Source organism: Centroberyx gerrardi, chromosome 4 (assembly GCF_048128805.1).
Source record: "Centroberyx gerrardi isolate f3 chromosome 4, fCenGer3.hap1.cur.20231027, whole genome shotgun sequence".
Taxonomy (NCBI): Eukaryota; Metazoa; Chordata; class Actinopteri; order Beryciformes; family Berycidae; genus Centroberyx; species Centroberyx gerrardi.
In genome coordinates this window covers 32,362,851-32,378,783 of record NC_136000.1, presented here as the reverse complement: position 1 = coordinate 32,378,783, position 15,933 = coordinate 32,362,851, and the positions used below count along the sequence as shown (strand labels likewise).

The 15,933-nt window shown below is 47.9% G+C and overlaps 5 non-coding genes and 3 pseudogenes across 5 annotated transcripts; all 8 read left to right on the top strand.

Annotated features, from left to right (window-relative positions):
- Positions 1-1,759: 1,759 nt before the first annotated feature.
- LOC144538843 (U2 spliceosomal RNA) lies at positions 1,760-1,944 on the top strand. Its single transcript, XR_013504622.1, has one exon. It is a non-coding gene; the product is annotated as a U2 spliceosomal RNA (small nuclear RNA).
- A 583-nt stretch (positions 1,945-2,527) lies between these two features.
- Positions 2,528-2,643, top strand: LOC144538987 (U5 spliceosomal RNA). The gene has a single exon (XR_013504709.1). It is a non-coding gene; the product is annotated as a U5 spliceosomal RNA (small nuclear RNA).
- A 167-nt stretch (positions 2,644-2,810) lies between these two features.
- LOC144538894 (U2 spliceosomal RNA) lies at positions 2,811-2,926 on the top strand (annotated as a pseudogene).
- A 4,885-nt stretch (positions 2,927-7,811) lies between these two features.
- LOC144538839 (U2 spliceosomal RNA) lies at positions 7,812-7,986 on the top strand (annotated as a pseudogene).
- Positions 7,987-8,569: 583 nt separating this feature from the next.
- LOC144538986 (U5 spliceosomal RNA) lies at positions 8,570-8,685 on the top strand. Its single transcript, XR_013504708.1, has one exon. It is a non-coding gene; the product is annotated as a U5 spliceosomal RNA (small nuclear RNA).
- A 5,741-nt stretch (positions 8,686-14,426) lies between these two features.
- LOC144538859 (U2 spliceosomal RNA) lies at positions 14,427-14,604 on the top strand (annotated as a pseudogene).
- A 583-nt stretch (positions 14,605-15,187) lies between these two features.
- On the top strand, positions 15,188-15,303 carry LOC144538985 (U5 spliceosomal RNA). The gene has a single exon (XR_013504707.1). It is a non-coding gene; the product is annotated as a U5 spliceosomal RNA (small nuclear RNA).
- A 167-nt stretch (positions 15,304-15,470) lies between these two features.
- On the top strand, positions 15,471-15,661 carry LOC144539127 (U2 spliceosomal RNA). The gene has a single exon (XR_013504847.1). It is a non-coding gene; the product is annotated as a U2 spliceosomal RNA (small nuclear RNA).
- Positions 15,662-15,933: the final 272 nt, after the last annotated feature.

The window sequence follows — 15,933 nt, the reverse complement described above, 5'->3', positions numbered from 1 at the left end:
GATTTTAACATTTTATGTACTGACCTTTTATCTGTCAACAGGACACTGGACTTGACTGACTGGTTCGGACAGGCCTCTGGGTCAAAGCTTAACCGAGATAAGACTCAAGCCCAAACTTACGGACCGTGGACAGCGACCGAGACGACAGGACTCCCCTTGACTGTGACCCAGACTGACCAAAAAATACTGGGGGTTAAATTTGACAGGGAGGGGGGAGGAAAAGGAAACTGGCCAGACGTGGTAGGGAAAGTTAGACAGAGACTAGGGTACTGGGGACTTAGAAGACTGACAATGGAAGGAAAGGTTTTAATCATTAAAGCAGTGATTTTACCTTTGCTTTTATTAATCAGTTCTGTTTTTATCCCACCACGAAGAGTGCTTTTAGATCTGGAACGCGCCATCTTTTATTTCCTGTGGGGGTCCAAGTGGGAGAGGCTGAGGAGAGAGGTGATGAAAAAGCCGAAAGAGAAAGGAGGAAAGGGAGTCCCGGACCTACACCAGTTTTTAGGAAGCCGATACAGCACCCTGCACATCACCTACGCCACAGCCCCATCCAGAGATGACAAAACGACAGCAATGGCACGATTCTGGATGGGGTCCTACCTCAGACACCTAAAAGTTTTACCCGTTGATCTTAGAGTACCTGTGTCTTTTAATCTGCCACCGGCCTACGCTTTTATCCGGAAATTCTTAAAGCATTTTAAACTAGAGCAAGAGGAGCTGTCTATTTTAACCCACCATCGCTCTCTTCTCTCTGTTGTGCAGGAGCGGGAATCAATGTATCCAGTGCGCGGGCTCACAATAGGTGAGTCCTCAACAGTTTGGCGCAACGTAAACCATCCCGCCCTCCCGAACAGACTCCGGGACCTGTCGTGGATGGTGGCTCATGAGATCCTCCCAGTCAGGTCCGTAATGCACTCCCGGGGCATGTCAACGCTCTCAACTTGCCCCCGACCGGGGTGTGGCGCACCTGAGTCGGTGAGGCATCTGCTCTGGGAGTGCAGCGCTGCTGTAGACCAGTGGGCAATGGCCGGCTCCCTAAAATTCCCGTACTTACCAGCAGGGGAGGTCCTGACAGCACAGCTAGTGCTGTACGGGGTGGGCCAGGAACAAACATTACCAGCAGACTTTGCCAAACAGTGGCTCACCCTGGCCGCCATCAAAGACGCCATATGGACCTCCAGAAACCTGCTGGTAAGGAAGCACATGCAGATCCCCCCCGTGGCTGCGATCCAGATGGCCACAGCGGCGGTGCAAGCAGCCGTCGCTGCAGGCGGCAGGCCTAGGACGCAGCCACAAAGAAGAATCGCCTCTGTGCCCATTCGGACGTGGGAGCCGGAGCCACACAAATAAAGGGTCAAGGCAGCGGCGGCCTGGCTCTCCGGGTGTGGCAGGTGGGAAGGAGCAGAAGGGAGAGGGTCCCCTCTGAGCACCAGGAACAGGTTCCGAGAGACCCAAAGCTGTTCGGGAGAGCGGGATGAGTTGATCCTTGTTAGGGACTCATCCCGCCCCTGCACAACGAATGTACACTGATATACACAGAGACAATTATTTATTTATTCATTTATTTATTTATTTTCCACAACTTTTAATACAACGTTATCTTATCTGTAATCCACTTTAAAACAATTGCTTTTATTGTTTTAAACAAAGGAACGTGGTTTTACAGAGTATTCATATTTATTTGTTTGTTGTATTTTGAAAAGATGTGTGTTTGTGAAGGATTTTATGATTGTAAACAGTGTACGACTTTTTGAAAAAAGTGTCAATAAATTTTTTCGAACGAAAAAATCTGTTCTTATCAGTTTAATATCTGATACGTCCTCTATAAGGGGACAACATATTAAACGGATTTTTAGAACCAGGAGTTGAAAAAGGGGCTTGCTCCGTTCGCTCCACGCATCGACCCGGTATTGCAGTGCCGCTGGGAACGGTGCACCCTTCTCTCACTCTGTGGAAAAGCAACGTTTGAAAACATGGAAAGCCAGTCTGCAAGTCATACCTAATTTGACCGAAAGACCAAGAACAAAGTGGACGGCGCTTTTGTGCGCCTCGAAATTGGTCAAAGCAGCCTGTGCTGCGTTTTCTCCCCGTTTGCCTTAGCTAATCTATTCTCACCGGTAGCTTATTCAGGGTGTGAAAGAGTGTGCTCCTGCTTAGTACAGTGGCCAATCTTCCTACTTGTTGCGCAGGGGACAAGGGTTCAATTGCCCCGACGGGTAGACATGCTGTACAAACAAGCGCGGCCTGTTCCCCTCAAGCTTTGCGCACTTTAACACAACAAGACCAGTGATTTTGAGCACGGGGGATTGACCAGTCATTGCAGTGGCTCTAGGAGCCTGCGCGCAATGGCTACGCATGAGTTTCCGGGTCATCGGATTGGATTAAGCTCCTGAGAAGGCGGGGTGGAGTGCCAGCAAAGGCGTGGCCTGTACTTTGCTATGCAGCTAGCCAAACGGGGAGCACCGTGAAGCTGTTGACCGAGACGACTAGGGTCTTTGGCTGCTCTTGTGGCCGGAGGCTGTACTTACTCTGGTTTCTCTTCATAACGCATAAGTCTTTCGCCTTTTACTAAAGACTTCCGTGGAGAGTAACACCAAAGAGTTAAAGGTATTTTTGGCGGGCTTAGCACTTTGGCTGAGCCCTGTACCGTTGTGCAAGGAAATAGAAAACTAGGTCAACAAGTACACCAGAGACTCCGTGGGCGGAGGTGCTAAGCACCAGCAGTTGTTATGGCAAAATACTGTGACACCCCGACGAGGACGGACCGGACCGGAGGGGCGGCCTTGTGCTGCCAACGGCCAGGGGTTATCGCTTCTCGGCCTTTTGGCTAAGATCAAGTGTAGTATTTGTTCTTATCATCTGTTCTTTCAATGTAGAGAAACTGACTGACAATGCCTCAAAAGTGGTTATTGTCAGAATGTTCAATGAGACAGTGAATGCAGATGACATTTGTTTGTGGCTGGGAAGATATTGCACTGTTAAGGGCCAGGCTACCAAAGTGAGAGATGAGGATGGCATTTGGACTTGCGCCTGGAGGGTCCCCATTCAACAATGGCAGGACCCCCAGGGCTACCAGGGCCTGAAACATCTGCCATCAATGATAGTTCTGGGAGACAACAGAGGCTACATTCACTACCAGGGACAACCCAAGCTCTGCCGCAAGTGTGGTGAGCATGGGCACCTGGTAGAAGCGTGCCAAAAAATTGTTTGTGGGAAGTGTAGAGAAATTGGGCATGCTTTTGAGCAGTGTCCAAATGGCAGAAAGTGTAATCTTTGTGGAGAGTCAAATCATATCTTCAGAGATTGCCCAAAATCCTTTGCCAACAAGCTAAAGGCTAACAAGAAGGCCGAGAATGAGGAACAAGATGGTGGACAAAGGGAGGCAGTTGGAGAGCAAATTGAAAAGGCTGGGCTAGAAAATTCAAATCTCCCGCCAAATCCTGTGGTTGGAGGAGAGGGATCAGGTGAGGCGGGAGAGGGGGAGGGGCCTGTTATTGCCCCACAAATGGAGAGTGCTGAGGGAGAGGAGGCAATGCAGGCAGAGAGCGGAACTGGAAATGATGGCCCCCCCCCCGATGCCCAGCAAATCAAGAGGCCTGCTTCAGAACTGTCCCCTGAGACTCCTGGAGCCTCAGGGAAGCGGGGGAGAGCTGTGTACCCCTCAGACAGCTCGTCTGTGGAGGAGTCCAGAGTCTTCCCCTCCAGTTCTCCAAACCAGGTCTCCTTTTTAAATGTAGCTCTGCAATCAACCCCCAAGGACTCAGTACTGAACGCGGCATTACCCCCAAGACCAGCTGCCAGAGTCCGGAAAGGGAATGGAGCTCAGACCCCTCCCCTTTCCCCCATAAAGGGAAAGGAAGAGCTGCATTCACAATTATTTGGTTAGCTGCATTTCTCTTTTAGGTTTTTAACCCTGTTATTTCAATTCTTTTAAACTGTCATGCCTGTTGTTTTAAACATAATACACATGACCCTCATCATTTCCACCCTCAATGTGAGAAGTGTGAGGTCAGGAGTTAGAGCTACAACAGTTTTATCCTTTCTGAGTGCTTTTAATGCAGATGTGTTTTTACTCCAGGAGTGTGCCATACCGTTTTTAAAACACTACAGGGAATGGGAGGAGAAGTGGCCACAAGAATCCATATGGAGCGGATCAAATGAAAACAGGAACGATGGAGTGGCCATTTTAATTCAAAACCCCTCTATTCTGGTGAAGGGCAGCACTGTGGTGAGAGACGGGCGGGCACTTTTAGCACATCTGACGTACATGGGAAAGGATTTTAACGTACTAAATATTTATGGTTTTAACGACAGAAACGACAGGTATGACCTTTTAGAAGACCTGCAGTCCCACTTGCTGGGTAGGGCACCGCTAGTGGTAGGAGGGGATTTTAACTGTGTTTTATCCAGCAAGGATAGGAAGGGGGCAGGGGAGGATTTTAAAATTGATAAAACATCGTGTTTATTGCAGGGTTTATGCAGGGATTTTAAACTCTAAGACTGTTTTAAAATCATGCATCCCGGAGAGGAAGGCTTCACCTGGTTCAGTGGTGACGGCAACAGAGCCTCTCGCATAGACTATATTTTTACAAGGGACTGCCCGCCAACCGATGCTAGATTGACCCCTGTTTTCTTCTCTGATCACATAATGCTCTCCTGCACCCTCTCACCTTTTTCGGGTTTGACAACAGGAAGTGGTCTGTGGAAGCTCAACTGCTCCCTGTTAGAGGATAGGGAGTTAGTTAGCCAGTTCAGGGAGCAGTATAAAGAGTGGCAGACCCTTCAAGACTTGTACGACACACGTGCACACTGGTGGGAAATGGTGAAGGGAAAGACCCAGACTTTTTTTAGAAAGGCAGGTAAAAAGAAAAAAGATAAGGAAAACAGACGCATGCTGGGACTGCAGAAGCGACTACAGCGCTATTTTAAACTACAGCAACAGGGCATGGATTTTAGCGAAGATATTAAACAAGTCAAAACAGAAATGTCGGTTTTAGCAGACATTAAAAGTAAGGGTGTCATTCTAAGAAGTAAAGAAAGGGAGATCGAGGAAGGGGAAAAGTGTACCAGATATTTTTTTAAGAAAATTGTCAACAAAGGGGGGGGTATTTTACAACTAAAAAAAGAAAGTGGGTACACAGCAAACACAACAGAAGAAATCAAAGACACTATAGAGAGCTTTTACGGGGATCTTTACAAAGAAAAAAATATTAAAACAGACACCATGACAGAGGTTTTAAAATTCATTGACAAAACAGTAAAGGACAGTGTGCTTTTAACCCAAGGTTTTACCCTTTTAGAGTTAGATAAATGTGTACAAAATTTTAAGAAAGGGAAGTCCCCAGGAGAAGACGGGCTTCCCTTGGACTTTTATCTGACTTTTTGGGACATTTTAGCACCGGACCTACTTTCTGTTTTTATGGATTTCGAAGGACTAGACAGACTACCTGACAGTTTTAGAGCAGGGATAGTGACTCTACTATACAAAAAAAATGACAGGACTGAACTGAAAAACTGGAGACCTATCACCCTCTTAAATCTTGACTGCAAACTTTTTAGTAAACTTTTATCTGCTCGTATGTCCCTGGTTTTAGAGGAGGTGATTCACCCGGATCAAGCCTGTGCCATCCCGGGGAGGAAGATCACCGACAGCCTCGTACTGATCCGAGACACCATCTGTTATGCGAGAGACAGAAATATCCGGCTAGTAGTCCTAAATTTAGATTTTGAGAAAGCCTTTGATCGGATCTCGCACCAGTACCTTTTCCAGGTACTGCAAAAAATGGGGTTTCCAGAAAGGTTTATAGCTTGGGTGGGATTGCTGTACCGGGACATTACCAGCAGATTTGTTGTTAATGGGCATCTAACAAAAGCAGTTAACATACACTGCGGTGTCCGTCAGGGTTGTCCGTTATCAGCCCTCCTCTACGTGACCTGTATAGAGCCGTTGGCACAGATCTTGAGAAGGGACCAAAGAATCAATGGGGTGGCAATCCCGGGGAGCGGGGGATTGACCACCAAATGTGCAATATATATGGACGATTTTAACATTTTATGTACTGACCTTTTATCTGTCAACAGGACACTGGACTTGACTGACTGGTTCGGACAGGCCTCTGGGTCAAAGCTTAACCGAGATAAGACTCAAGCCCAAACTTACGGACCGTGGACAGCGACCGAGACGACAGGACTCCCCTTGACTGTGACCCAGACTGACCAAAAAATACTGGGGGTTAAATTTGACAGGGAGGGGGGAGGAAAAGGAAACTGGCCAGACGTGGTAGGGAAAGTTAGACAGAGACTAGGGTACTGGGGACTTAGAAGACTGACAATGGAAGGAAAGGTTTTAATCATTAAAGCAGTGATTTTACCTTTGCTTTTATTAATCAGTTCTGTTTTTATCCCACCACGAAGAGTGCTTTTAGATCTGGAACGCGCCATCTTTTATTTCCTGTGGGGGTCCAAGTGGGAGAGGCTGAGGAGAGAGGTGATGAAAAAGCCGAAAGAGAAAGGAGGAAAGGGAGTCCCGGACCTACACCAGTTTTTAGGAAGCCGATACAGCACCCTGCACATCACCTACGCCACAGCCCCATCCAGAGATGACAAAACGACAGCAATGGCACGATTCTGGATGGGGTCCTACCTCAGACACCTAAAAGTTTTACCCGTTGATCTTAGAGTACCTGTGTCTTTTAATCTGCCACCGGCCTACGCTTTTATCCGGAAATTCTTAAAGCATTTTAAACTAGAGCAAGAGGAGCTGTCTATTTTAACCCACCATCGCTCTCTTCTCTCTGTTGTGCAGGAGCGGGAATCAATGTATCCAGTGCGCGGGCTCACAATAGGTGAGTCCTCAACAGTTTGGCGCAACGTAAACCATCCCGCCCTCCCGAACAGACTCCGGGACCTGTCGTGGATGGTGGCTCATGAGATCCTCCCAGTCAGGTCCGTAATGCACTCCCGGGGCATGTCAACGCTCTCAACTTGCCCCCGACCGGGGTGTGGCGCACCTGAGTCGGTGAGGCATCTGCTCTGGGAGTGCAGCGCTGCTGTAGACCAGTGGGCAATGGCCGGCTCCCTAAAATTCCCGTACTTACCAGCAGGGGAGGTCCTGACAGCACAGCTAGTGCTGTACGGGGTGGGCCAGGAACAAACATTACCAGCAGACTTTGCCAAACAGTGGCTCACCCTGGCCGCCATCAAAGACGCCATATGGACCTCCAGAAACCTGCTGGTAAGGAAGCACATGCAGATCCCCCCCGTGGCTGCGATCCAGATGGCCACAGCGGCGGTGCAAGCAGCCGTCGCTGCAGGCGGCAGGCCTAGGACACAGCCACAAAGAAGAATCGCCTCTGTGCCCATTCGGACGTGGGAGCCGGAGCCACACAAATAAAGGGTCAAGGCAGCGGCGGCCTGGCTCTCCGGGTGTGGCAGGTGGGAAGGAGCAGAAGGGAGAGGGTCCCCTCTGAGCACCAGGAACAGGTTCCGAGAGACCCAAAGCTGTTCGGGAGAGCGGGATGAGTTGATCCTTGTTAGGGACTCATCCCGCCCCTGCACAACGAATGTACACTGATATACACAGAGACAATTATTTATTTATTCATTTATTTATTTATTTTCCACAACTTTTAATACAATGTTATCTTATCTGTAATCCACTTTAAAACAATTGCTTTTATTGTTTTAAACAAAGGAACGTGGTTTTACAGAGTATTCATATTTATTTGTTTGTTGTATTTTGAAAAGATGTGTGTTTGTGAAGGATTTTATGATTGTAAACAGTGTACGACTTTTTGAAAAAAGTGTCAATAAATTTTTTCGAAAGAAAAATCTGTTCTTATCAGTTTAATATCTGATACGTCCTCTATAAGGGGACAACATATTAAACGGATTTTTAGAACCAGGAGTTGAAAAAGGGGCTTGCTCCGTTCGCTCCACGCATCGACCCGGTATTGCAGTGCCGCTGGGAACGGTGCACCCTTCTCTCACTCTGTGGAAAAGCAACGTTTGAAAACATGGAAAGCCAGTCTGCAAGTCATACCTAATTTGACCGAAAGACCAAGAACAAAGTGGACGGCGCTTTTGTGCGCCTCGAAATTGGTCAAAGCAGCCTGTGCTGCGTTTTCTCCCCGTTTGCCTTAGCTAATCTATTCTCACCGGTAGCTTATTCAGGGTGTGAAAGAGTGTGCTCCTGCTTAGTACAGTGGCCAATCTTCCTACTTGTTGCGCAGGGGACAAGGGTTCAATTGCCCCGACGGGTAGACATGCTGTACAAACAAGCGCGGCCTGTTCCCCTCAAGCTTTGCGCACTTTAACACAACAAGACCAGTGATTTTGAGCACGGGGGATTGACCAGTCATTGCAGTGGCTCTAGGAGCCTGCGCGCAATGGCTACGCATGAGTTTCCGGGTCATCGGATTGGATTAAGCTCCTGAGAAGGCGGGGTGGAGTGCCAGCAAAGGCGTGGCCTGTACTTTGCTATGCAGCTAGCCAAACGGGGAGCACCGTGAAGCTGTTGACCGAGACGACTAGGGTCTTTGGCTGCTCTTGTGGCCGGAGGCTGTACTTACTCTGGTTTCTCTTCATAACGCATAAGTCTTTCGCCTTTTACTAAAGACTTCCGTGGAGAGTAACACCAAAGAGTTAAAGGTATTTTTGGCGGGCTTAGCACTTTGGCTGAGCCCTGTACCGTTGTGCAAGGAAATAGAAAACTAGGTCAACAAGTACACCAGAGACTCCGTGGGCGGAGGTGCTAAGCACCAGCAGTTGTTATGGCAAAATACTGTGACACCCCGACGAGGACGGACCGGACCGGAGGGGCGGCCTTGTGCTGCCAACGGCCAGGGGTTATCGCTTCTCGGCCTTTTGGCTAAGACTGCGATCGCCTCCTGCTGGTGGTAAAAATTCTTGCCTGTTTGTGGCATTGATTGTTACCCACACTTGGGAGGATAATATATTTATTCCTAAAGTGAAAAATATTACAATTTTTTGTGGTTGTATTTCTTTCACCAACAGGAATTCATCGGCTCAGAGTCTTTGCTTGCCTGCCCTCTGTGAGACCTTCACCAAGACCAAACCACCCGAGAAAAGGTAAGTGTTTTGTATTTCATCTTTTAGGAGTGATTTCACTGTTTTATTCTCCTTTTTAGCCCTGTTTTTAGTTCTTTGGCTTTTGTACGTGGTGGTTTAGTTTTCTTAATTGTTCTTAACGTGTGGTGTCCCCACCATGTCGGCTGGCCATGCCGGCATGCGGAGGCACCACAGCGTGCGTTTTAAGTTTAAAGAAAAAGATGGCAGGCTCCTGGAGATGTCCAGAATGGACTTCTCCAGGAAGCTCATACAAAAGGCATTAGGTTTCACGGCAAAGGACTTGAATTGTATTTTGACCCTTCCCTTCAACAAAGGATTCGATGTAAGTTTCGGATCCGCGATTGTGCATAGAGAATTTTGGACACGCTTTGAAAAGGTAAAAACCCAGTTTTCTGCTTTCAATGTAGAGAAACTGACTGACAATGCCTCAAAAGTGGTTATTGTCAGAATGTTCAATGAGACAGTGAATGCAGATGACATTTGTTTGTGGCTGGGAAGATATTGCACTGTTAAGGGCCAGGCTACCAAAGTGAGAGATGAGGATGGCATTTGGACTTGCGCCTGGAGGGTCCCCATTCAACAATGGCAGGACCCCCAGGGCTACCAGGGCCTGAAACATCTGCCATCAATGATAGTTCTGGGAGACAACAGAGGCTACATTCACTACCAGGGACAACCCAAGCTCTGCCGCAAGTGTGGTGAGCATGGGCACCTGGTAGAAGCGTGCCAAAAAATTGTTTGTGGGAAGTGTAGAGAAATTGGGCATGCTTTTGAGCAGTGTCCAAATGGCAGAAAGTGTAATCTTTGTGGAGAGTCAAATCATATCTTCAGAGATTGCCCAAAATCCTTTGCCAACAAGCTAAAGGCTAACAAGAAGGCCGAGAATGAGGAACAAGATGGTGGACAAAGGGAGGCAGTTGGAGAGCAAATTGAAAAGGCTGGGCTAGAAAATTCAAATCTCCCGCCAAATCCTGTGGTTGGAGGAGAGGGATCAGGTGAGGCGGGAGAGGGGGAGGGGCCTGTTATTGCCCCACAAATGGAGAGTGCTGAGGGAGAGGAGGCAATGCAGGCAGAGAGCGGAACTGGAAATGATGGCCCCCTCCCCGATGCCCAGCAAATCAAGAGGCCTGCTTCAGAACTGTCCCCTGAGACTCCTGGAGCCTCAGGGAAGCGGGGGAGAGCTGTGTACCCCTCAGACAGCTCGTCTGTGGAGGAGTCCAGAGTCTTCCCCTCCAGTTCTCCAAACCAGGTCTCCTTTTTAAATGTAGCTCTGCAATCAACCCCCAAGGACTCAGTACTGAACGCGGCATTACCCCCAAGACCAGCTGCCAGAGTCCGGAAAGGGAATGGAGCTCAGACCCCTCCCCTTTCCCCCATAAAGGGAAAGGAAGAGCTGCATTCACAATTATTTGGTTAGCTGCATTTCTCTTTTAGGTTTTTAACCCTGTTATTTCAATTCTTTTAAACTGTCATGCCTGTTGTTTTAAACATAATACACATGACCCTCATCATTTCCACCCTCAATGTGAGAAGTGTGAGGTCAGGAGTTAGAGCCACAACAGTTTTATCCTTTCTGAGTGCTTTTAATGCAGATGTGTTTTTACTCCAGGAGTGTGCCATACCGTTTTTAAAACACTACAGGGAATGGGAGGAGAAGTGGCCACAAGAATCCATATGGAGCGGATCAAATGAAAACAGGAACGATGGAGTGGCCATTTTAATTCAAAACCCCTCTATTCTGGTGAAGGGCAGCACTGTGGTGAGAGACGGGCGGGCACTTTTAGCACATCTGACGTACATGGGAAAGGATTTTAACGTACTAAATATTTATGGTTTTAACGACAGAAACGACAGGTATGACCTTTTAGAAGACCTGCAGTCCCACTTGCTGGGTAGGGCACCGCTAGTGGTAGGAGGGGATTTTAACTGTGTTTTATCCAGCAAGGATAGGAAGGGGGCAGGGGAGGATTTTAAAATTGATAAAACATCGTGTTTATTGCAGGGTTTATGCAGGGATTTTAAACTCCAAGACTGTTTTAAAATCATGCATCCCGGAGAGGAAGGCTTCACCTGGTTCAGTGGTGACGGCAACAGAGCCTCTCGCATAGACTATATTTTTACAAGGGACTGCCCGCCAACCGATGCTAGATTGACCCCTGTTTTCTTCTCTGATCACATAATGCTCTCCTGCACCCTCTCACCTTTTTCGGGTTTGACAACAGGAAGTGGTCTGTGGAAGCTCAACTGCTCCCTGTTAGAGGATAGGGAGTTAGTTAGCCAGTTCAGGGAGCAGTATAAAGAGTGGCAGACCCTTCAAGACTTGTACGACACACGTGCACACTGGTGGGAAATGGTGAAGGGAAAGACCCAGACTTTTTTTAGAAAGGCAGGTAAAAAGAAAAAAGATAAGGAAAACAGACGCATGCTGGGACTGCAGAAGCGACTACAGCGCTATTTTAAACTACAGCAACAGGGCATGGATTTTAGCGAAGATATTAAACAAGTCAAAACAGAAATGTCGGTTTTAGCAGACATTAAAAGTAAGGGTGTCATTCTAAGAAGTAAAGAAAGGGAGATCGAGGAAGGGGAAAAGTGTACCAGATATTTTTTTAAGAAAATTGTCAACAAAGGGGGGGGTATTTTACAACTAAAAAAAGAAAGTGGGTACACAGCAAACACAACAGAAGAAATCAAAGACACTATAGAGAGCTTTTACGGGGATCTTTACAAAGAAAAAAATATTAAAACAGACACCATGACAGAGGTTTTAAAATTCATTGACAAAACAGTAAAGGACAGTGTGCTTTTAACCCAAGGTTTTACCCTTTTAGAGTTAGATAAATGTGTACAAAATTTTAAGAAAGGGAAGTCCCCAGGAGAAGACGGGCTTCCCTTGGACTTTTATCTGACTTTTTGGGACATTTTAGCACCGGACCTACTTTCTGTTTTTATGGATTTCGAAGGACTAGACAGACTACCTGACAGTTTTAGAGCAGGGATAGTGACTCTACTATACAAAAAAAATGACAGGACTGAACTGAAAAACTGGAGACCTATCACCCTCTTAAATCTTGACTGCAAACTTTTTAGTAAACTTTTATCTGCTCGTATGTCCCTGGTTTTAGAGGAGGTGATTCACCCGGATCAAGCCTGTGCCATCCCGGGGAGGAAGATCACCGACAGCCTCGTACTGATCCGAGACACCATCTGTTATGCGAGAGACAGAAACATCCGGCTAGTAGTCCTAAATTTAGATTTTGAGAAAGCCTTTGATCGGATCTCGCACCAGTACCTTTTCCAGGTACTGCAAAAAATGGGGTTTCCAGAAAGGTTTATAGCTTGGGTGGGATTGCTGTACCGGGACATTACCAGCAGATTTGTTGTTAATGGGCATCTAACAAAAGCAGTTAACATACACTGCGGTGTCCGTCAGGGTTGTCCGTTATCAGCCCTCCTCTACGTGACCTGTATAGAGCCGTTGGCACAGATCTTGAGAAGGGACCAAAGAATCAATGGGGTGGCAATCCCGGGGAGCGGGGGATTGACCACCAAATGTGCAATATATATGGACGATTTTAACATTTTATGTACTGACCTTTTATCTGTCAACAGGACACTGGACTTGACTGACTGGTTCGGACAGGCCTCTGGGTCAAAGCTTAACCGAGATAAGACTCAAGCCCAAACTTACGGACCGTGGACAGCGACCGAGACGACAGGACTCCCCTTGACTGTGACCCAGACTGACCAAAAAATACTGGGGGTTAAATTTGACAGGGAGGGGGGAGGAAAAGGAAACTGGCCAGACGTGGTAGGGAAAGTTAGACAGAGACTAGGGTACTGGGGACTTAGAAGACTGACAATGGAAGGAAAGGTTTTAATCATTAAAGCAGTGATTTTACCTTTGCTTTTATTAATCAGTTCTGTTTTTATCCCACCACGAAGAGTGCTTTTAGATCTGGAACGCGCCATCTTTTATTTCCTGTGGGGGTCCAAGTGGGAGAGGCTGAGGAGAGAGGTGATGAAAAAGCCGAAAGAGAAAGGAGGAAAGGGAGTCCCGGACCTACACCAGTTTTTAGGAAGCCGATACAGCACCCTGCACATCACCTACGCCACAGCCCCATCCAGAGATGACAAAACGACAGCAATGGCACGATTCTGGATGGGGTCCTACCTCAGACACCTAAAAGTTTTACCCGTTGATCTTAGAGTACCTGTGTCTTTTAATCTGCCACCGGCCTACGCTTTTATCCGGAAATTCTTAAAGCATTTTAAACTAGAGCAAGAGGAGCTGTCTATTTTAACCCACCATCGCTCTCTTCTCTCTGTTGTGCAGGAGCGGGAATCAATGTATCCAGTGCGCGGGCTCACAATAGGTGAGTCCTCAACAGTTTGGCGCAACGTAAACCATCCCGCCCTCCCGAACAGACTCCGGGACCTGTCGTGGATGGTGGCTCATGAGATCCTCCCAGTCAGGTCCGTAATGCACTCCCGGGGCATGTCAACGCTCTCAACTTGCCCCCGACCGGGGTGTGGCGCACCTGAGTCGGTGAGGCATCTGCTCTGGGAGTGCAGCGCTGCTGTAGACCAGTGGGCAATGGCCGGCTCCCTAAAATTCCCGTACTTACCAGCAGGGGAGGTCCTGACAGCACAGCTAGTGCTGTACGGGGTGGGCCAGGAACAAACATTACCAGCAGACTTTGCCAAACAGTGGCTCACCCTGGCCGCCATCAAAGACGCCATATGGACCTCCAGAAACCTGCTGGTAAGGAAGCACATGCAGATCTCCCCCGTGGCTGCGATCCAGATGGCCACAGCGGCGGTGCAAGCAGCCGTCGCTGCAGGCGGCAGGCCTAGGACGCAGCCACAAAGAAGAATCGCCTCTGTGCCCATTCGGACGTGGGAGCCGGAGCCACACAAATAAAGGGTCAAGGCAGCGGCGGCCTGGCTCTCCGGGTGTGGCAGGTGGGAAGGAGCAGAAGGGAGAGGGTCCCCTCTGAGCACCAGGAACAGGTTCCGAGAGACCCAAAGCTGTTCGGGAGAGCGGGATGAGTTGATCCTTGTTAGGGACTCATCCCGCCCCTGCACAACGAATGTACACTGATATACACAGAGACAATTATTTATTTATTCATTTATTTATTTATTTTCCACAACTTTTAATACAATGTTATCTTATCTGTAATCCACTTTAAAACAATTGCTTTTATTGTTTTAAACAAAGGAACGTGGTTTTACAGAGTATTTATTTGTTTGTTGTATTTTGAAAAGATGTGTGTTTGTGAAGGATTTTATGATTGTAAACAGTGTACGACTTTTTGAAAAAAGTGTCAATAAATTTTTTCGAAAGAAAAAAAATCTGTTCTTATCAGTTTAATATCTGATACGTCCTCTATAAGGGGACAACATATTAAACGGATTTTTAGAACCAGGAGTTGAAAAAGGGGCTTGCTCCGTTCGCTCCACGCATCGACCCGGTATTGCAGTGCCGCTGGGAACGGTGCACCCTTCTCTCACTCTGTGGAAAAGCAACGTTTGAAAACATGGAAAGCCAGTCTGCAAGTCATACCTAATTTGACCGAAAGACCAAGAACAAAGTGGACGGCGCTTTTGTGCGCCTCGAAATTGGTCAAAGCAGCCTGTGCTGCGTTTTCTCCCCGTTTGCCTTAGCTAATCTATTCTCACCGGTAGCTTATTCAGGGTGTGAAAGAGTGTGCTCCTGCTTAGTACAGTGGCCAATCTTCCTACTTGTTGCGCAGGGGACAAGGGTTCAATTGCCCCGACGGGTAGACATGCTGTACAAACAAGCGCGGCCTGTTCCCCTCAAGCTTTGCGCACTTTAACACAACAAGACCAGTGATTTTGAGCACGGGGGATTGACCAGTCATTGCAGTGGCTCTAGGAGCCTGCGCGCAATGGCTACGCATGAGTTTCCGGGTCATCGGATTGGATTAAGCTCCTGAGAAGGCGGGGTGGAGTGCCAGCAAAGGCGTGGCCTGTACTTTGCTATGCAGCTAGCCAAACGGGGAGCACCGTGAAGCTGTTGACCGAGACGACTAGGGTCTTTGGCTGCTCTTGTGGCCGGAGGCTGTACTTACTCTGGTTTCTCTTCATAACGCATAAGTCTTTCGCCTTTTACTAAAGACTTCCGTGGAGAGTAACACCAAAGAGTTAAAGGTATTTTTGGCGGGCTTAGCACTTTGGCTGAGCCCTGTACCGTTGTGCAAGGAAATAGAAAACTAGGTCAACAAGTACACCAGAGACTCCGTGGGCGGAGGTGCTAAGCACCAGCAGTTGTTATGGCAAAATACTGTGACACCCCGACGAGGACGGACCGGACCGGAGGGGCGGCCTTGTGCTGCCAACGGCCAGGGGTTATCGCTTCTCGGCCTTTTGGCTAAGATCAAGTGTAGTATCTGTTCTTATCAGTTTAATATCTGATACGTCCTCTATAAGGGGACAACATATTAAACGGATTTTTAGAACCAGGAGTTGAAAAAGGGGCTTGCTCCGTTCGCTCCACGCATCGACCCGGTATTGCAGTGCCGCTGGGAACGGTGCACCCTTCTCTCACTCTGTGGAAAAGCAACGTTTGAAAACATGGAAAGCCAGTCTGCAAGTCATACCTAATTTGACCGAAAGACCAAGAACAAAGTGGACGGCGCTTTTGTGCGCCTCGAAATTGGTCAAAGCAGCCTGTGCTGCGTTTTCTCCCCGTTTGCCTTAGCTAATCTATTCTCACCGGTAGCTTATTCAGGGTGTGAAAGAGTGTGCTCCTGCTTAGTACAGTGGCCAATCTTCCTACTTGTTGCGCAGGGGACAAGGGTTCAATTGCCCCGA